The 12,635-nt window shown below is 40.7% G+C and overlaps 1 long non-coding RNA gene across 1 annotated transcript in view; it reads right to left on the bottom strand.

The window, feature by feature from the left end:
• LOC144381252 (uncharacterized) overlaps positions 1-12,635 on the bottom strand; it is a 319,122-nt gene that overhangs the window by 175,820 nt on the left and 130,667 nt on the right. The window contains exon 2 of the long non-coding RNA XR_013446143.1: positions 3,647-3,795. This is a non-coding gene — a long non-coding RNA (uncharacterized LOC144381252). The remainder of the gene's footprint in view (positions 1-3,646; positions 3,796-12,635) is intronic.

Here is a 12,635-nt window from a genome sequence, read left to right as displayed (position 1 = left end):
GAAGAGGTCCTTTGCAACCCTGGAATGGATATGGGACTTACTTACCAAAGATCATAATTTAGGTTTTTATACATTCCCTTGATTTAATTTTTTTCATAGTCAGATAAACAAGTGCTTTGTCTCATATGAATCTTTTTATTTTTATTAATTTGAAACCATGTTTCAAAAGCTTTGAATCCCATAAATTTATCTTAGAAATTATCAGCCCTTTCATTAACCCTGAGAAAATTGTTTTTTTTAATATATATTAGGCCATATAAGATGGCTTATTTGTTATTCTAGGTCCCTTGGAACAGAAGAGGGTAGAAAATGATGGGGACACTAGTAGGGCATGTGTTGAGTGTGGTGGAGCATCAGCTCATAGCACCCAGGAGACCTGAAAGAATACATGTCCCTACCAGAGATCCTACCTAATGACTCCAAGGAGTAGTTCATGACTCGGGATTTAAGAAAAATCCTACAGCCCAGTACCTTTTCTCATGGACTCCCGGAACCCATGGATATGTTTTTGGGAATCTTCAGTTGTTATGATTATGTAGTGCATATCTTCATTTCAAAGATCTTTCAAAAACAATATAAGCACATTCTGGATTGTCTGAATGCCCCCTTACAACTGAGTACTGCCAAGTGGGGATAACCTAAAGTAGTACCAGAATAACTTTTAATGCAAGGCTTCTCAAATCCAAGGTCCACGTGTGTATGGAGATTTGCAGGCTCGGTGTGGGAGCCACTGCTGTGGTCAAAAGCTAAAGATCAAAGGACAGCATTTTTCTTCTCACCCTTCAATCTTGGTACATTCCAAACTAACAGGTATCCTTTTTGCAACGACGTGGATGGAACTAGAATATATTATGCTAAGTGAAATAAGTCAGTCAGAAAAAGACAAATACCGTATGATCTCACTCATATGTGGAACTTAAGAAAGAAAACAGATGTAAATATGGGAATGGGGGAAAGAAAAAAAGAAGAGAGGGAAACAAACCATAAGAGACTCTTAATGAAAGAGAACAAACTGAGGTTTGATGGAGAGAGGTGGATGAGGAATGAGTTAAGTGGGTGATGGGCATTAAAGAGGGCACTTGTTGTAATGAGCACTGGGTGTTGTATGTAAGTGATAAAGCACTGAATTCTACTTCACAAAGCAATATTGCACTGTATGTTAACTAACTAAAGTTTAAATTTTAAAAAGTAAAATAAAAGCACACATGCAAAAAAGAATATTTTCTCAAGGCCAATGAGAATATCTCTTGTATTCCATAATCAAAAGTCAAAGAGAAATGTCCATGAATTAATGTGCCTCCATTCTGCATATAAGCCCACAGCAAGACCCCTCGGTATTTCATTCCTGGTTCTTAATTTTATCCCTCATTTCAGGTGTGCTCTGTCACCTGTCCTGACTAGACCATAGCTTCCAGACTGGCAGAGCCATCCTGTGACTTGGGAGATATTGAGAAATCATTGCTAGTGCCTGGATCAAACTCAGAAGAGCCTCAGGCTATTGGATAATGTCCCAGTAATGCTTGCTGGTCATCAGTATTCAGAGACTGTGGAATGAAATTCCAGTCAGAGCAAACTCCTCCTGACTTATGAATTTTCTGGAGTTCATTAGGATGAACCAAACTGGGAAGAAGTGATTGAAAAAAGCTTCTAATATCCCCCCACCAGAATAAAGCATGTAAGCCAGCTGAAAACAGGGGTTGATTTCCCAGACGGTTCCTTGGATTGATTTAGATTCAGCCATCCCAAAGCTCGTACAGTTCTGATTAATATCCACTTTATCTCCCTCTGTTGCTCACTTTCTCACAGATGAATTAAATAATGCCTACCTGTGCTACCCCAAGTCCTACTGGAGCATAACCTGATTGCTCAGAAGTGGTCCATTATGGTGAGCACTGGAAATAATCATAATCAATTACCACTTTAATTCTATCACACACACACACACACACACACACACACAACACAATACTTCCTCCCCTTTCCCACTGCTGCCTCACAGCAGCCCCTTTGCCTCAACAGGCCAGTTAAGTAATCATGATATAAAACATGCAGGTTGACAATGAGCCATCTCTCTTCAGAGCTGCCAGAAAATCAAACAGGGCTTCATTTCATTTGGTGCCAGGGGCAATTAATCCAGGTATGTTGATACCTGACACCTTTCTGACCTTCAACACCACAGGTAAAACCTCTCTTTCTTGACCCCTCTCATTCTCTTTCTCCCTTCTGCCAACTATTCCAGTCTTGGTTGATGCACATTCCTGCTAGGTATTTCTCTTTAACCAAATCAGCTGTTTGATGCATGTCTCTCCCTCATTGCTCTGTTTCTGATTTTCATGAGGCATTCAGAGAAAGGAGAGCTGAGTCATCGCTGCTCCCAAGAAAGGAAGAGAGAGAAAAAGAGGTGCTGCATTGTCTTCTAATCACCAGCTCAATCACAAATTTGGCAGCCTGGAAATGTCATGCATAATATATGGAGCAAGCACTTTTAAAAGCGGATTAGAGGGATTTTTTTTTTTTTCCTGATATAAAGCCAGGCAATTTTTCGCTGATGCAGCTAAATGAAATAATCCTTTCTTAGGTAATTCCCTAAGGGCCATTTACATATTATTGTATGTTAGTGTTGTTTTTCTTCCACATGGGCTCCCTTCTCCCATATTTATTTAACAGATACACATTCTCAAATGTTTTCTTGTAATTTTTTGTGCATTTTCCTGCCATTGAAAAGTCATTCATTTTCTTTCACCAGCTTCTGTTTTGGTGGACTAATAATGTTGCTATTAAAAATCCCCCTGAATCAAAAGAAGATATGCTGAGCTTTAAATACAGAAAGAACAAAGTCTGACTACAGCTGATAAAATAGTTGAATGTTGTTATATCTCAGGGAACATGTAGTAAATGTGATTAAGATCCCTGTGTTGGAGAAACAGACCTTAGATACCAATTCTTTAGCACACAAATCTGCTAAGTTGTAAGATCTTTGTACAATGATCTAATATTCACCACACAGTGAATCCATCAACAAAGCACCTCAGGCTATCTTCAAAATATAACCCAAATCCAAATAATTCTCACCATCTCCACTGCTACCCACCCTGCCCAAGCCATCACTTCCCACCTAAAAAGCTGCAACAACTTCAAAATTAGTCTCCCTGCTTCCTTACTTGCTCCCAAGTAACTATTCAAGAGCAGCCAAGGGGATACTTTAAAATGTGAGTCAGATCATGTTCTCTCCTACTCAAAACCCTCCAGTGTCTTCCCTTCACAAAGTCTTTCCTTTCCCTTCCAAAGTCCTTCCCATTAACCAAAAGACTCCATGTCATCTGGCCACAGGTCGGCCCTCTCATTTTATTACCTTTCTCCCCGCACTTTGCTCACTTCACTCCAGCCACACTGGACATCATCTGACTCAGGGCCTTGACTCATTTGGCTCCCACCTAGATATTCCACATTTCGTCCCATGGCTCACTCCCTTACTTCATTTAAATCTCTGCTCAGATGTCATCTGTTCAAGAGAAGCCGTCCCTGACTCCCCTATGTTAACAGCCACCTTGCCCACACCTTCCAGCTCTCTTCCTTTTCCCAGCTCAACTGCTGTCACAGAACTTGTATCTCTGACATTCCATTACATATTTTTATATTTACTTACTTATGTATTGACTGTATCCCTCACTATTAAGTAGGCAAGCAGGGTCTTTGCCTTTTTCACATGTGTTGTATTCCCAGAAGAGCAGAATCAGGCAGGAATTCCCAGCCCTCAAATCTGTAGCCCCGGTACAGCTCTCTGTGTATAAGGATCTAGAAAGGAAAAGTAAAAAATGTCATTTTTCCTTCTGTGGTTTACAAAATATCCAATTCGGAATATTTGAGGTTTGGTATGAGGCAACCAAGGATCTAGTTTTGACCAATATGAAATATTAAAGGACTAAGTAAGTTCTCCTAGTAGGAAGCTCAAATATTCTAAAGCAAACTCTCTTAGTAAGATCTCCTTAGCATGGCATGTTGTTTGTGGAAAGAGGTTAGGTATTTGTAATTTTTAAAATTATAAAATCTTTGCGCAAGTTTGAACAGGAGCATACACACACAGACACAAGAGACACACACACACATACACACACACACACACACACACACACACACACACACACACACACACACACACACACACACACACACTGGTAGGTCCTTGATCAAATTACTTAACTTTTCTGTCCCTATCTATAAATGGGAATAATTAACAGCATCTATGATAGACAATTGTGGTGAGGCATAAATAAGTTACTATATATCAATTATTTAAGGAATCTCTAGCATATAGTAAGCATTATGTCAATGTTAGCTATTATAATAATTCTGCCAGCCAGGAGATTTTCAAGAATAGTAATTGTGTATGAGCAGTTTGTCCAAAGTACAGTTATGTATGGAAGGGTATAACAACTTCTATCTTAATGTACTTTATCTTACTCCAGGACCCCAGAAGATTTAATGGAATATGGGATACCCATTAACAAAATAATCCCTTTCATCTTTACCTAAATATCTCCAACAACTGAAACATCCCCAGTGTAGTTATTTAGCCTTTGTAAACCAAAGAAAAATATATTGGAGGTCAAAGTTTAAGAAGCTGTTTTCTAAACAACAACACAGTTTAAGGTTGGTATTCAAATTCCATTTTACAGATGAGGAAGAGGAAAGAAAGAACACTTTCATAGCCAAGGTCACACAAAAAGGAGGACTGCTAATTCTCTAGCCCACAGTTTAATTCACTGAATTCATACAACCAGCAACAAGCCAAATCTCTCTTTTAATGTACTTGGTCTCAGACACCTTGAAGCCACTAGAATCCCATGTTCATTCTGAACAAAGATTCATCTCATACTACTTCAGCCTCCCCAGGACAGTCTGAGACTTAAGGTTTAATTAAATCCTGTGGAGTTGCATTTTTGAAGAAGCTATTATCTTTAAGTGATTCTGGTTTATGAGTGTCTAGGAAAAGAGGAGGGAGAGGGAAAATAGAAGGAGAGCAAGAGGTGACAGATATGAGGAAAGAAGGAGTACAAATCAAGTATCTCTGATCTAAGTTGATTAGTTATGCATTTTTGCCAGCAGTAATTGAAAGACACAAGGAGAATGTGAATTACCCACAGAAAGTGACAGTGTGTGGTGGATCCCTCTCTCCATTACCTATGTCAGTGGTAGAAATGAAGTGCTGACATTGCATCATGGTTTTCAAAAGGCAATTTTGGACATCACATAAAATAGTTCTTCACCCTTACAATTTACATTTAGGTGCTGCAGAAATAAGTTATGGAAGCAAATCTGAGTTGAATTTATAGTTTCAATCAAAATTTCTCTTTTCTTGTTATTTTTATTATTCATCATATACAATGCCATTACACAGTGAGGAGATTTTCAAGAACAGTGTTTTTGCATTGCCCAGTTTGCCCTAGGTATGGTTAAGGCAGGGTACAGCTCCTTCTGCAAAATAAAAACTATTCTTTAGCTTTCAAAGAGCAATTTTGGATGAACAAATATTTGGGGGGTTCAGGAAGTGGTCAAAGCTAGAAAATGGTGCTCCTTCCCACAGATTTTTATCCCTGCCATATAGAAACAAGGAAACAGCACCTTTCCATGCAAATAGAATGGCCCCAGGCTTTTCTTTGCAATATTTATGATCAAATTATATTTTTAATGTCTTTAGAACTCTAGAAACAATTGGAACTACATGATTAGCTGACAGTGCTATGTTTTTAGTACACACAATAAATCTAGGTGTAAATTCCATTTCAGTATTGTATCCTCTGAGGTTCTTAGCCACTTGATCTTTAAACTTCCACATTGGTGCAATCTAATTCAACAAATGGTAATTGCCTGCATAGATCAGACATTGTGTTAGGCACTGTGGCAGTTAAAAATGAGAACACAGTCCCTGTACCTAGTGAACTCACAATTTAGTAAAATGGGGCTTGTAAAAGAGACAGAATAAGGGCACAGATTAAATCAAAATGTAGAATAAGATAGCATCATGAAGATGTATACAAGGGGCACCTCCGTGAATCCCAACTCCTTCAAAGTCATGCTATCAATGTTCTATCATCCTGTTCATCCCCCCTGCTGCACTTAGCTAAAGATCCACAGGTTACTTCTTTTCATCCCTTGAAGATGCAGCACCTGATTCACTGTCACCCTACACCACCATTCTTGGTAACTTCAATGTCTACTTGTAACTCCTTCCAATATGTTGGCTTTTCAGTTTCATTGCCTTCTCACCTACAATGAACTGATCTCCCACCCTACCTCAGCTTCCCTCTTTGCTATACATACTGTCACTGTCATTACAAATGACTACACTGTTTTCATTAGCTCAAGCATCCCCTTCTCTGACCTCCATCTGCTAACCCTAGGGCTCATTCCCTCTAGTCCCCCAACTCCAACAATCCATTCAACCCACCCACATTTTCACTGACCCTCCCCACCCCAGCCTAGATTCCACAACCCATCATTATTACTTACGACACTGCACATGCTCTAACATTCCTTACCCCCAACGCTGATTAACTGCAAACCCACTCTGAACCTGCCCCTGAATCACAGGCACTGAAGCCACCAGGTAGGCAAACATATAATTAAGTTTACTGGTCGCACCTGAAATTCATGACTACAAACTTCAAATGGAACTCTACTGCTTCCTGACATGCATATTTTACTTCCCTAATCGTTTCTCAGTCTCCCACTGTCCAGAGGAATACTCTCTATCCTTTTCTCTCCCAAACTTCCAACATCTCTTCTGCTATCCTTTCTCTCAGCTATGATGTAGTTTCTTATTCACTGAGAAAATGGAGGCAGTCAGAAGAGATTTCACACCTTCCCATAATCATAAACCTGCCTGCATCTGTACCCATATTCTTCCTTCCCTCCTATTAAAATAGATGAACTGTTTATACTCCTGTAAGAGGGCAATCCCTCAACTTATACTTTGGATCCCTTCTGTTCTTGCCTACTGAAGGATTTGGTACCCCTACCCATACATCGTTGAATTTCCCCCCAGGGTCATTCCCATCAGTATACAAACATATGATAGTATCACCTATCTTTTATTTTTTTTTTTTAAAGATTTTGTTTATTTATTTGAGAGAGAGAATGAGATAGAGAGAGAGAGCATGAGAGGGGGGAGGGTCAGAGGGAGAAGCAGACTCCCTGCTGAGCAGGGAGCCCGATGTGGGACTCGATCCAGGGACTCCAGGATCATGACCTGAGCCGAAGGCAGTCGCTTAACCAACTGAGCCACCCAGGCGCCCAGAGTATCACCTATCTTTTAGAAAATCCCTCCCAGATCTAATATTCCCCTCTAACTACCATTTCCCCTTTATTGAAAATCTCAATTAAAAAAATGTATTTATACTTGCAGTGTTAAAATCCTCTCTGCCAATTCTCTCTTGACCTAGATTTTGTCCCCAACCATGCCACTATACCTGCTCTTAATATCTATCATAACAATGGTCATAACTCTCATCTAACCTCTCACAGTGGCAGCCTATGACAGGGCTTATTAGTCCTTATCCTTGAAATACCTTCTTCACTTGGCCTCCAGGGTAAGGATCCAACTATAAACTGACAACTTCAAAGTTGATATGAATGACCTCTTCCAAGTTCTAGCTTTGTGTCTCCAACTGCCAACTAGACACTGTCATTTGGATATCTCACAGGTGTCTCACACTTAACAGATACAGAAGTTATACTACATTTTTCCTCTCTAAACTGTTTCTTTTACAGTCAACTCCCTCTCCAAAAAAAAAATCAATTCCATCTGCCCAATTGCTCATGCCAAAACTTTGAAATTATCTTCAACCATCCTGCATCCAGCCCAAAAGCATATCTTGTTGGTACTTCCTTACATGTGTAGCCAAAATGTAACCAAATATAGCTACTTCCTACCAACTTCACCATTACACAGTCCAGATAAAGGACTTGTTCAAATCACCTTCTAATGAAACTCTTGTGTTCACCCTTGACACCTACATTTCTCTCCTCTCAGAGCCACCAGAGTAATGTTTTTAAATATTAATCATTTCATGCCATTTCTCTACTCAAAATATTCCAGGAGAACCATATCTCATTCAGAATAAAAGCCACAGTTTTTCCAAGGCCCTCAAAGTCCACATGAACCAGTCCTCACAGCCTCTGAAATCACCTCATGCCACTCTCCCCCCAGCCCACCTGCCCCAGACACACCATCCTCCCTACTATCCCCCCAACCTGCCAACCACAATCTTGCCCCAGGGCCTTTGCCCCCACTGTTTCATTGGCCTAGAACACTTTTCACCAGATTTCTAAAAGGTTTACTCCCCCCCTTAATTCAGGTCTCTGCTCAAATGTCACTGTGTCAGATTCCCCCAAATATCTTATAAGTTATCACACTGTCACTTTACTAGGCTTCCCTTCCAATTTTAGTACTTACCATCACCTGAAATATTACATATTTATCTGTTTCTTTGAAATGATGATGAGTACCTTGAGAACAAGAACTTTATTTCGTTCCCTGCTATATGTCCCATGTCTAGAAGGATGCCTGGCACATCATAAGTACTGTATTAAATGAATGATATTTCCGCCATTCTTCCTTCATAATGTCTCCTGAACCTAACAGCAGCACCAAGAGAAGAGCTTCACTTCCCCATGATTTTCATTAATTGCCTCAACTCTGACCCAATAAACATACAAGGCCAATAAAAGCACTGTGTTTTCTCTGCATATGCCATAGGCAAGACTTCCAGACTCTCTTTCAACTCTGCAGCACCTAAACCCTGCCTGTTGAGAACCTTCAGAGTAACCACTCTTTGTACTGCCCCTTCCCCTTCTACCTCTCCAAACGCATACCACACTCTCCAACATTATTGTTATCTCTCTGGCTGCTCCTTTTTTTATTGATTTTTTGTGGGTTTCTCTTTCTCTTTTCCTCTCCTTAAATTTTGTTTCTTCTGGGACTTTGTCTTCAGCCTTCACTGCTCACTCATCTTGATTGATTTCATTCATTCCCATCAACCACCATACATTTATGAATGGCTCACAAATCTATATCCGCATTCCAGACCTTTCCTATACTTGAGCCCTGTATATCTGAATATCTACTGAACAGTTCCACCTGGTGATTCCACTGGTACATTAAGCTCAACATGCTTATATTAACCAGAATAGGCTAGTTGACATTGCAATAATAAGCCACCCAAAATAGTAGCTTAACATGCAGAAGTTTATTTCTCACTCGTACAAAGTCTACCTCAGATCTGGGTGTCTCTCCAGAGTAACTACTTCTATACCCAGAGCCCCAGGTAGCCCAGCCATCCCAACACAAAACCTTCTCCATGGTCCACAAAGGTAACAGACTAAGTGCAAGATATTGCACTAATATCTAAGTGCCTTAGCTAAAAACATGTGTCACTTCTACTCATAACCCATTGCCCAGAACTAGTTATATGGCCCCATGCAACCTCAAGAAGGCTAGGAAATTCAGCCTTCCAAGTACCTTAAAAGAGAGGAGAATCTGCCATTTGCAACAACATTGATGGAGCTAGAGAGTATTATACTAAGTGAAATAAGTCAGTCAGAGAAAGACAAGTACCATATGATTACACTCACATGTGGAATTTAAGAAACAAATGAGCAAAGGAAAATAAAAAGGGAGAAAGAGATAAGACAAGAAACAGACTCTTAACTATAGAGAACAATCTGATGGTTACCAGATGGGAGGTGGGTGTGGGGGGATGAGTGAAATAGGTGATGGGGATTAAGGAGTTCCCTTGTTGTGATGAGCACTGGGTGCACAACTTAAAAAAAGAGAGAGGAGAACCATCTGGGAGCACCACTTAAAAAAAGAGAGAGGAGAACCATCAAGGAGCACCATTATGCTTTCCAAAATGTCCAAGATGACAGACTAGAGCCAGGCACCAGATTATTGTGCAGGACTGAACCCAGAGGCAGTAGCTACTGACACCATCACAATCACCACCCTGACAGCTTGACAGAGCCCGTGGACATGAACCTGACCTCGGCAATTAGTGAGGGCACCAGAGTCATGCCTGCACAGGCATAAATGCCAGGCCACCATCGCCATAGTTTCATTGGAAGACAATGAGATTCTGGAGCATGCAGGTGAGCTGGTGATCACCAGAGGGCTGACCCCAAGGTGCAGATTGTCATCGCCCAGCATAGGAGTCTCCAGGGTCCCTGTGGACTGGGCTAGGACAGGGGGTGAGGACCCTGAGCACCCTGACCATACCTGCCCGGCCTGAAATAGAGAAAATGGGGCACAGAGCTCAGGCATTCAGAGAAGATGTAGGATTGTAATAAACAGAGTTCTTATTGCTTTACAATAAAATATGCCCAAGACTGACCTCATCAACACAGCTAAACCCACTCCATTACTCAACCCTGCTCTCCTACCTGAATGAACAATACCAATATCCACCCAGTTATTCAACCCAGAAACATATCCAATCCTAACCCTTGTCCTTCACCTCTCACATCTAATTATTCTTCAAGTCTTACAGGCCCTACCTCCTTAAATTTTGCTGTCATTGGGCCCCTTTCCTCTGTTACTGCTACCACTACCTTACTTTAGCCTCCCATCACCTCTCATCTGGTCTCTCCACTCTCAGTCTCTCAGGAGGTGTGACATCTCAGGGAGGCATTTTTCGATCATCCAATTCAAATAATCCCCTTACCCCAGCCACCTTCTACTGCCCTGTTCTATGTTTTTTTCCGATCCCTTGTCACTACCTGTAATTATAAGTACATCTGTCTACTTGTCCCCACCTCTGCTGCTGCCACCATACACATACACATGCACTATAATGTGAGCTCCTTGAGATTAGGGACTTTAACTAATCAGAGCTTTATCTACAGCTCCTGGAAGAATGCCTAGCCCAAGGCAAACCCTCAGTGTGTATTTGTAGAATGAATAAATTTTCCATCATGAAGGCCAAGTGATCTTTCTAAAACAAATCTGACCATGTAATTTCCCAACTTAAAATGCTCCAGTGACTCCTTATTGTATTTCCAGATAAAACTCCTGCTCCTTAGCAAATTTCTCTGACCCTCCATGCACTGTCTCTGCTTATTTCTCTGGTTTCTCTCGTCTCTTATTTCCCTTGTTGTGATGAGCACTGGGTGTTGTATGAAGTGTTGAATCACTGTATTGTACACCTGAAATTAATATTACACTGTATGTTAACTAATGTTAGTGTTTGTGATAATGCTGGACTACAATCCCCTCATTCTCAAGAGGCTTTTCTCCCCTAATGGGGTTGGTAACTGATTTTCCCTCTAAGTAAAGTGCTTTTCTAAGGCAATCCCTCCCTTTGCCTGGGTAACTCCAATGTGTTCTTCAGACAATGCCTCCTCTAAGGGGTAGAGCCCCTTCTATGTACAGGGCACTCTGCTAGTCACTAGGTACTAGGGACTGTGATGGACACCAGATTACAAATAGACCCTGGGCCAGATGCTAGATTACAACTGTAAACATGACATAGCCATGTACTGGTGGCACAACTAGTTCTAAAATCTAACTCCCAGACCCAAATCTAACTTCAAGCATTGCTCATGTAGAATATTATTTGTTGTTATTTTAATTGTCATTCCTACTATAGTTACACTTCTTTTATCCAATGGCTTCAATTATCCAGAATGGCCTGAAAACTCCGAAGTAAGCAAGGAAGGTCTTTGAGGAGCTACGTTGGTGTCATAGAGCTGATATACTTTATTTATAATCTGGCCCCGTAGGCCGTCTCTCAGAACCTTGTTATAGTGCAGTATATTCTCATTTAAAACACATTTCAAACATCCTTCACTACTTGGTTCCTCAATGCACAGATGATAGAACACACCAATCAACAACTATTCTGTTAAGCACTTACTGCATACAAGATACTGTGCTAAACTGTGGGATATATAAGAAAGTATTAAGAAGGCTCCACTCCAGGGGGTACACGGGAACTCCCCGTACCTTCCACTCAATTCTGCTGTGAACCTAACACTACTCTAAAAAGTAAAGTTTCTTCATTTAAAAGAATTTTTTAAGTCCTGACCCCGCCATCACCACCACCCACTTTAAAGAAGTACTCCAAATAAGAGGACAGGACAGAGGCAAACACATCATGAAAGCAAGAAATGAAAACTGACTTTTCAATTACAGAGGACTCAGGGAAAAAAACTGAGAATCAGGAAAACCAACTTAATAAAAACAGTAGCTTACAGCTACTTACTGAAAAGATAAAAACCCTACATACCTAAAGAACCTCTGATCTAGGACAATGAGAAGGGCACTCAGCTAAGAGCCGAGGGCTACATTTTCATGTAGGTCTCTATTTGCCTAGCTGTGCAGTCTTCAGAAAGTCACACGAGCTCTCTGGGCCCCATTCTCTTCCTGTCTATTTTGCGGCAGTTGAACCAGATGGTTGAATCAAGGCCTGCCCAGGTCTAAATATGATTCTAGGTAGAAAGTTCTGACCTTGAGCCATCAAGGTAAAGGTAAAATATATTCACCGTACTTAGATTTAAAAAGCAGGCAGGGATGGGTATCACATATTTTAGAAGGCTTTATATAAATGGTAATTCTTTCTCAAGTTTGCAATGTAGCAGGG

Source organism: Halichoerus grypus, chromosome 3 (assembly GCF_964656455.1).
Source record: "Halichoerus grypus chromosome 3, mHalGry1.hap1.1, whole genome shotgun sequence".
NCBI classification, from domain to species: Eukaryota; Metazoa; Chordata; class Mammalia; order Carnivora; family Phocidae; genus Halichoerus; species Halichoerus grypus.
Note: the sequence above shows the minus strand (reverse complement) of the source record. Positions and strands in the feature narration are given on the sequence as shown.